The sequence below is a fragment of the Hibiscus syriacus genome, unplaced genomic scaffold (genome assembly GCF_006381635.1).
Source record: "Hibiscus syriacus cultivar Baekdansim isolate YM2019G1 unplaced genomic scaffold, ASM638163v2 tig00112738_pilon, whole genome shotgun sequence".
Lineage (NCBI taxonomy): Eukaryota > Viridiplantae > Streptophyta > Magnoliopsida > Malvales > Malvaceae > Hibiscus > Hibiscus syriacus.
In genome coordinates this window covers 658,071-667,910 of record NW_024063392.1, presented here as the reverse complement: position 1 = coordinate 667,910, position 9,840 = coordinate 658,071, and the positions used below count along the sequence as shown (strand labels likewise).

The 9,840-nt window shown below is 32.0% G+C and overlaps 1 pseudogene; it reads right to left on the bottom strand.

Moving 5' to 3' along the window:
- Positions 1-6,136: 6,136 nt before the first annotated feature.
- On the bottom strand, positions 6,137-8,608 carry LOC120182875 (annotated as a pseudogene).
- Positions 8,609-9,840: the final 1,232 nt, after the last annotated feature.

Below are 9,840 nucleotides of genomic sequence, written 5' to 3'. Positions count from 1 at the left end.
AATCTTGAGCTATGAATTCATTGAGAGTGTAAAGCTTATCTTTTTACATCGGTGAATTTATCAATTCCTTCTTAGTAGGACTACCCAAAAATTGGGCTATAAATCTATTATGAGCAAAAACTCGTCATTATGCATATAAATTATTTTCTATAGAGATATATAACAATGTACATTGTGAGTCTTTCTATGGCTTCAATTGACCGCATTGAACTTAGAAGACTAAGTTGGGTGTCCACCATGAATTACTCAATCAAATGGGTTTAGGACCTATCCCCCTCGACAAATCATGAATCACTTTTCATATTAACTCTTAAGGTAAGGGATCAAATAAATTCTCTCCAATCCTCATGTACCTCAAAGTACTATCATTTTATTTGAAAGACTTATGTCTTATCCTTTTCATTATAGACATGGTTTTAAATTATTCACATGTTATCTCATGAGTCACGTAAAAAGACAAAGTATACCAAATTTTATCTTTTAGGGGAATTTTAATAAGATAGATTCCTAAGGCATTTAATCTCTTGTTTGACTAAGTCAATACTTTCATCTCAGACTCTATAGTAGAGCCATTAAAACAAATTTTCATAAGCTTTCACAAAAGTTGTTCTAGTTATATAAACATATGCCTACTAAAATTTCACATGTATCATTCAAAATTTATCTATTCTTATATGCAATACAATACCATAAAATCATTGCTTTATTTTAGACACCCTCACATATTATAATATTTATAGGGTAGAGAATTTTCAATTACCCCCGGATTCTCTAACCTCAAGATATCTATATTAATATCATACTAGACATGTAAATAATATTCTCTTTCAACTTTTACTAGAGTAAACTCAAACTAGATTTTAAATATAAAATCATAATCACATCTTGTTTACAAATATTTATATTTCTAAAAAACTTAACATACTAATTAATATGAATGCCTTCAAATTATGAAATTCCTTTAAAATGTGTCATTTATAACTTCAGCTCTTACACAAGAAATATCAATCTTTTCTTAATTTTCAAAAGAGAGATCACTAATGATTAGGAATTTTATGGATAGACAATCTTTTCTCATCCCTCAATTCTATGAGTATAATAATTCAAATTTAATAGCTACTAATGTTTAAAGTAGCATATCATTTGCTCATATAAATTAGTCAGCTATTGACCTTGAAGAGACTATTAATAGTTCAACTACTATGAACTTAATAGGGTTATCAAGCTTCATCATTTTAACTTTTCCTCTAATTTATGAAATGTATATACTTATCATAGCATTTTACAAATTGAAATAGTGAGTATAGAAATGAATAATGCACCAAGTAGGTACCCAAAAAAAAAAAAAAAAAGAGGTGACACCCTAGACACGCTTAAATATCAAGTCTTTTTTCAAAACCAATCCTAGACATACACTCTCACTTTATCAGACTATTCAATCAACTATATATAAATTTTCTTGCTTTTATTATTAAAGTATCGTAACAAATTATGCTTAATCTTTTCATCCATAATTAATCATACAAAAGTTAGGTTTCAACTAATCATCTAAGCTAGTTTTAATATTTTATATATGCATATATATATATATATATATATATATATATATATATAATTCTCACTATATTTTGAAGACTAGCTAAGAGTCAAATAAATTCATGTGATATAAAAACATGAATTGAAAAAACATAAGTCTAAATAATATGACCTTAATGGTTGACCAAATATCAATCAAAGGTAGAGTACTTGTTTGTTCTTCGCATGCTTGATCTTTCAATACTCTTTCTCGCCACCTTTAATTAGATAATTCACAAGTTGAGTCGAATTTTACAATCTCAAAATCTTAGCCAATTAAACTTTCAAGTCCTTTGTACGACATTTATCATATGATTCGATCCCTCGAAAATCACAAATTAATCAACAAGTTAGGGACTTAAAAGGAAATTAAAAACATGCATAAAAAAATAACGAATCAATTATAAATAGAGACTAAATTGATTAACCTGTAAAATAGATATGACATAAGAAATAATATCCTCATTAAATAAAATAGTAAATGAGCCCAAAGTAACCCCTGCATTCAAGTCACCAAATCATTAAACATTTGCTCAAAATGAGAATTGCATAAGCCTTGAAGACCACAACCTTTTGAGAAGTGTTTAAGTCAACAAGGGACTTATCAACCGTCTCTGTTACCCAAACAAATTACTCAATATTCGAGAGTTTTAAAATCATAAAATCCCGAGATTTATGGCCACTTTCATCACGTACGACACCTGCACTCATCAACACATGCTCTATTTCCGTTTGCCAATAACAAACAATAAAATGATGACGAGTATCTCTAATTTGAATACCATTTTAGCCAAGCATTGTATTCAATTCCTTTAAAACGGTTTAATTTTCTTGTTTCATACCAAAGATATCATTTATATGTATTTCTATGAACATTAGGAAAATGAATAAACATGCACGAACCAACTTACATTAATGGTTAAAAGAATCGTCATTGTTCTTAGAGGTCACAGATTCAAACACCAGCAACTGCAAAAGGGTGATTGAGCGTTCATTGTCAAATGATTGAGAGTATTTAACAGATACTACCTTGTAATCACTTTAAAACTGATCAATATAACCCACTTCCATCAAACCATAAATTATTGTGATAATAATAACAAAAAAAATGTTTAATCAGTTCCCATGATCTAATACGTGAAAGTAAAAATAATAATAATAAATAAATGATAATTGCTCCATTTTTAGTGGAAGTAGCTTTCACGTAGCCTCCATATCTATCATAAACATATATCTTTCAAATTCATTTACTTTAATAAAATATTAATATATGCAAACAAATAGTTTTTTTGTTAATATATAGAAATAAATAAATAAGGAAAGAAATCGTACCAATACCTTCTACTTTACATGAAATTAATCATTTGTATTTACTAATCAAAGATTAATTTTTGAAGTTTGAAATATCATTACCGTTCAGCACTTCCCTTCTTTTGTGGTGTGGTGCGTGACTTTTACTACGAGCTCATATAACCGCTCTTCTGCATATCATATAAATACAGTAAAAGTGTTCTATAGTGGTGTTTTAGCGGCGTTTGAAGAGTAAATGCCACAATATTTTGGAATATAGCGGCGTTTATAATTAAAACGCCGCCAAATGATACTTTAGCGGTATTTTTCCAACAAACGCCGCAATAGAGTGGTAATTTAGCGGCGTTTATAGCACAAACGTCGGTATAGAGTTATTTATAGTGGCGTTTTGTCAACAAACGCCGTAAAAAAGTAGTCATTTAGCAGCGTTTTTATACTATATAGTGGTAATGGTGCGGCATTTATCAAAAAATGCCGCAATATGGTTGTTTATAGTGGCATTTTTTTTACAAACACTGCAATTTAGTAGACATATAGTGACGTTTTTACAACAAACGCCGCAATAGAGAAGAAATTTTACGGCGTTTCAGCTCAAACGCCACAATATAGTGGTAATGTAGCGGCGTTTATACCGCAAACGCCGCAATCGAATGATAAATTAGCGGCGTTTATACCTCAAACGCCACAATAAATAGTACTTTAGCGTCGTTTTTAGACAAACGCCATAATAGTGTTAATCAATAGTGGCGTTTTTTTTTGTATAAACGCCGTAAAAAAATTGTGATATAGTGGCTTTTTTTAAAAACGCCGCAAAATGTTAAATATATGATCCTCTCTTTTCTCCTACCTGAACCCTAAATCATTCAACTCTTCTTCCCTCAAAGCTTCTTCTCTAGTACAATAACAGGCTAAGCACGATTCCAAGCGAAGTCGTCTTTTGAATGTCCCGACGACCAAATCAGCCCTCTGACCGACGAACTATAACACAATTGCACGGTTTGATCCCTCTTATCATTAATGATATTTTTCATTTTTGTTTTTGTGGGTATTCTAAAAATGGGGAAAACCCAGAAAGCTAACGTATTGGAGAAAAAAGGAGCAGGTGTTGCCTTGAGTAAGAGAAATTATCGTCGGAATGTCTACGTGGCGTATTTGCTCTGACGATGGATCAAATTATCGTTGGGAGGCTATCGGTCCTGTCTCGCCGTCAAAACTCGATGATGACTTGAAAGGAACTCCTATTACTCCATACCCTTCCATGGTCGATCTCCTCCTTGAAGGTAATAATCTATGAATCTTTCAACCACTATATTTTATTTTTGTACGCTCACTCAAATTTCATAGATCTTATGCATGTAGGATCTTCGAAGCTTATTGAGAACGATGATAGAGGAGTGGATAAATACCCGATGTTTAGAAACGAATTTGGTAACTCTGTGGCGTTGAAAGAATCTTCAATTGCAAAAGCAGTATTGATCCTCAATGAAGACGACGTTGCCTCTATAATTACTCCAAGTAAACGTTTATATCATCTATTTAAATTTATTTTAATGTTTGATTCAGTTTCCAAGCCACCTCCAATCAAGTTTCATACTATTGGTGGAGGGTCGTTATCTGTTTCAAGTGAAGCACTGAAGGGCGCAAGAAGTCTTCTTGGTGAACCAGAGGTAGGGGATTTATTTGGTGAAATGGATGAAGAGTTTGTCCATATATAGTTTACACGGAGGAAAAACTTAACGATGCATTGTCAAATAAGGAAAATAGTTTTCCTACGTCCTTTCCCCACGAAGGAGCAATGAAGACTAAATTGTAGTGAACAATATGGGTGAAGACTGTTTATACATAACTTTAATGTTTCTAAATTATAATGTATTTTGTTGTTAAGTAGTTTTATGCATAACTTTTGTCTTAATTAAAAAGTATGGTTGTTGTTAATTACATAAAAATATATGGTAGTAAATTTAGTTTATGTAGAGAAGAAATGAAATATTTAAAATCTGTTAATCTTATATAAATAAAGGTATTTAGCGGCATTTATATCCAAAACGCCGCTATATACATGACATTTTGCGGCGTTTATCTCAAAAAATGCCGTAATAAGTTTATCAATAGTGGTGTTTTTACAAAAAAAATGCCGCAATAGGTACATCCATACATTTAATTTAATGTTTATCAAATAGCGGCGTTTCTTCAAAAAGCGCCATGATATAGTAGTAATATAGCGGCGTTTGTACTACAAATGCTGTAATAGGGTTAGTTTTAGTTGCGTTTTCCTAATAAACGCCGTGATAAAGTGTACTTTAGACGCGTTTTTATACAAACGCCACAGTAGGTTTCATTAATAGTGGCGTTTGTATCTAAAAACGCCGCAATAGGTTCATTCATAGTGGCGTTTTTTGTAATAAACGCTACTATAAAGTGTAATTCCGCGGTGTTTTTCTCCAAATGTCGCAATAGGCTTTATCAATCGTGGCGTTTTTGATAGAAAACCCCGCAAAATAAATGGTCTTTTATATCACAAAACCTATCCGTTTTTCCTTTTTCACGAGTACCACCCCCACCCTCCTGTTTTCTATCTTTCAACCCCGCCGCTGTCCACTCATCCCATCTCCGTCACCATTCTTTGTTAAGGGTAAGGTCCTCGGTCTTCTTCCCTAAAGGCCCTCACGTTGTGACCCTTGTTTTCGTTGTCGTTGGGGGCTGTTTTGGAGTGCGAAACCAACAACTTTGGCTCACAATCACCGTCGTTGGGGTGTTTTTCGGTCGATTAAGGCTACCGTGGGGTTGGGTTTTCGTTGAGGTAGGGCTTAGCTGACTTGGTTCACGGCTGGTCGGCTCTGGTTCGGCGTGGGGGCCTCTGCAGTTTGCTTTCTACTGACATTGTCGGTGTTATTGGCCATTTAAGGTCACGGCAACGTTGGCCGATTTTGAGGTATGTTTCCACAAATTTCTATTATATACTATTTTCTCCTTATTTTCCATTTTATCTGGTTCCAATTTTGGTCCAGCTCCAGGAATTGAAACTGTTTACTTGTTTCCAATTTGTTCCATGCATATGGTAGACCCTTATTTTTCATTTGCTGGATATATATATATATATTCCTTTAAGAATATGTTGTTGATTACGGTTTTCCTGTCCGTTAACTTCAAGTTGAATGTTTTCACGTATTAGGCTTGATTAGCGTTAGATTGTACTAGTAGAGTTTTTTTTTTTGTAGTCCTGTGCTTTGAGTACTTAATTTCATTTTGGTTACCTTAGTGCCATGCAATTGCTTTTTCTAACAATTTCACTAGTTTGAGGAATAAAAATATCAGGCAAGACGTACTTACTATATATAGGCCTTGGTTTGTTACGGTTTTTCCAATTTCTTCATTAGACAGAGCCACTTTTATGTTATGACCAAATACATGATCATATATTCTTCTTCCATATCGATCAATATCTTCATCTATTCTACATTCAAATACATCTTCAGACTGTTCCAATGAGTTTGTAGCATCACTAGAGTGCACATTCAAATCATTTTCTTGATTCTTGTTCCCAAACAACTTTGCAAAAAGCAAGTCCTTCGCCCACACGATACAATAAACAAACTACAATTCAAACAATATGATTAAGACTTCTGACATAGAAGTTTCTTTGGAAACAACTAGATGTAAATAATAATTGTAGTGACTACTGGTTAACTCTGACAGAAATAAATGAAATCCCACCCTAACCCCAGCCAAAAGAAATTTTCTCAATAATTAATGATTACCTTTGAGGGAGTGTTTGTAATTGTATAGACCGGATAAGTCTTTGGAGCAGGTTTTGGCTGACACTCATAGCACTCTGTTTTTCCCTTCAAATGTACAATAACCTACACCAGTTATAGTTATACAATACGGTGATATGGTCATCATTCATCACCACAAGCACAGACAGATTAATAACATAAAAGCAATACTGAAGGCAAGCAAAAAGAAAAAGAAACAAGGTCAAGAAATAAGAACAAAAAATAATCTTATAGCGTGTATGTGAGAAAGTGTTAAATAAAAGAAAACACAATACTCATTTTTTTTCAAGTAAAATAACCAACAAATTTGGTAGCCAAACATAGGTGAGACTTCAGAACCTAGAGCAATCATAAGATCATGTTACAAAACAAATTGCTATGTACACTTTCTTACACAAGTCAAATTTGAATTATACAAAGAAAACATTAATGTTTTTCCACCAAATGAAGAAGATAAAAACAACAACTTTTCAAGCATATTTTAGAGCTGCATATCAGCATAGATAATATTAATATAAGACTCATTTCATATAATATTTCATAAAGCCCTCAATAGAACTTAATAAGAAATAGACTCTGTCCAAACATAAACTTAGGATGCTACTACTTGTATATAGGATAAACAGGTCACTAGCTCTAGAAGTGAGTTTCACCAATAAGTTTTTATTTGCATAAAATAGCAGTACTTCAGATTATCAGTTATATAGCATGTAAAATCAAAGCACTCTGACTGGAATTGTACTTGCACAAACTAAGAAAAAATTGATGAAAAATAAATATGAGTAACCTAGAAATGTTATATAACATTTCTAGACATGAAAAAACTAAATTACCTGACCTAGGAATCCTGTGGTCCCGCTTTCAACTAAGGGAATATCTGCCGCCAAGCAAAGACAGTTTACATGGAGCCTTGCATTTAAGTTGTCCAGCCCATTCAGAACATCATTAAACTCTTTAAAGAAATCAACATTGAAACGAGACTCCTTAACATTTGAATGATATGGTGTAATGTTTATGTTGGGCCTGAATCTCAAAACTGTGTCTCGAGCAACCTGATGAAATACAAATCATCAACTTATATAACTAACTCTGCAAGCAAACAGGGAAAAAGCTTGTGAATGTGCTTGCCTTGGCTTTGGACTGCCCAACATAGGATTGCCGAAACAAAAATTGTCTATTCAGGTTGCTGACTTCTATAGTGTCCATGTCAATCTACAAGAAAATATGTTTAAATGCATGAATAAATAATTTCCAAAAAATAAAAATCAGTTCAAACCCACATCACCTTGACCTCAAAGCAAATGAAACACACAATTTTACATTCATCAAATCAATAACTTACTATCAGCACTTTACACCATATTAGAACTATGCATCCAAGTTTTGCATCTTTGCAAACAACCCCATTGCTAGACAACCTTATATCAGTTAAATTTTAATTATACTTGAATACTTGGGGTGTGGTAAGCAATTCTCAAAGCATGTCGTACCCAATAAATGATTGTAATTTTTGCAATGTATCAGTTGTGACACATTATGATTGCCATAATGACATGGCATCTTGTAAGAAACAAAACAAGATTTTTGGATTGCGTCAGGTTATCTTTTAAGTTCCTCTTGTTCACCATGTTGCTTCAGCCAATAGGCAGTTTCATTTCCTGCCATCTTTAAACATAATGCTGCTACTTTTCTTGTTGCTTATTCTGCCATCTTATAAGGAATTTCATTTAAATTTAGAGTCACTGATATTTTGTACTATTACTGTTAAAAAGTGGTAAACTCATCTAATGTGATTTATTAACCTCTTGTTGCATGACCCTTGATTGATTTGCATAGTTTTTTCTTGAAAAAATTTGTTCTGATGAATCCCTTTTTGTAGGCGAGTTTCCATCCTCATATGCTTAGTTTACTAGTTTAAATTGTAGGCGAGTCACCTTTGAATTCATTGCTATCTGAGACAGTGTTCATTTCCCTTTTGACCAACGTAATCTTCTTTAAAATCTTACAGTGCAGGAAATTATAGAGTTCATTAATATTGTTATGGTTAGCATTTTCATATACTTATGATTCATCAGTTAGTTCAATTTACATTTTGATTAATTTCTATTATTTCCTTACTGTAAAACTTTGCCTAATTTAGTATCTCGACCTTTAGTTTTATAAATAAAATTAATCATTCAGTCAGTTTTTTATAAATACAATTAAACACTTATTGTGTTTGATTTTCTAGATCATTTTCAAGTTTGGTTGCTTTTCCTATGTTGTCTACAGAGGTAAGGCATTGAGCCATGCAAGTTCTCATGTTTATATGGTATCTTATTGCATGTTTAAATATCCATTGTCAAACATATGGTCAATGATATGAGTTAATGCATTCAAGGTATAAAAAGACTACTTTAATTTATATATTTATTTCAAAAACGAGTGAATGGAATAATATTGTCTTTCATTAATATTAATATAAAAAAGGTTTTATATTTTCTTTATTACATTTGATACATGTTGTCTTTAGACACTTATATAAACCTATGTTCAATGTTAATTTATGATTTGATGGAGGAGATGCTTGAGCTTATGTGTGGGGAGAGAATTATGAGTACATGATATAAAGTGGTATAGCTTGTTTGTTGTCTTATTTTGTACTGTTGTCTTATTTCATTTTCATATTGATTTTAACAGACAATTGAAGTATTGGTTTATTTGTGTTGTTTTGGTTGCCGATAATAGGTGGTTTGTCTTGCATTATCTACAGTTAAATCTACTGCTATCTGTTGTGAAGAACTCATCTTGATTGATTAGAGGTATGCCCTCAATTTCATATTAATTAATTTCTTTATTATAATTTTAAATATTTTCATTTCTAAATAAAAATAACTATTTTTATTTGCATAAAGAAATAATTGATTAGGAAAAAACAAATACTAGTACCCCACTTTCTGAGTTTGTTTAAATATAAATGCATATTGATTTCGATGAAACATATGTGAAAGTGATTAGTTTTATACTATGTAGTTATATATATGCACCCCTATAATTTTTATAAAATAACAGAGATACAATTTCTCCCACAACATTTTATAAATTTAAAAGTCTTATAATTTAGGAGTGATTAGTTGTATACTATGCAAATATTAGTATGCACTAAATCTGATAGTTTAATGCTTATGTTTAGGTTCTA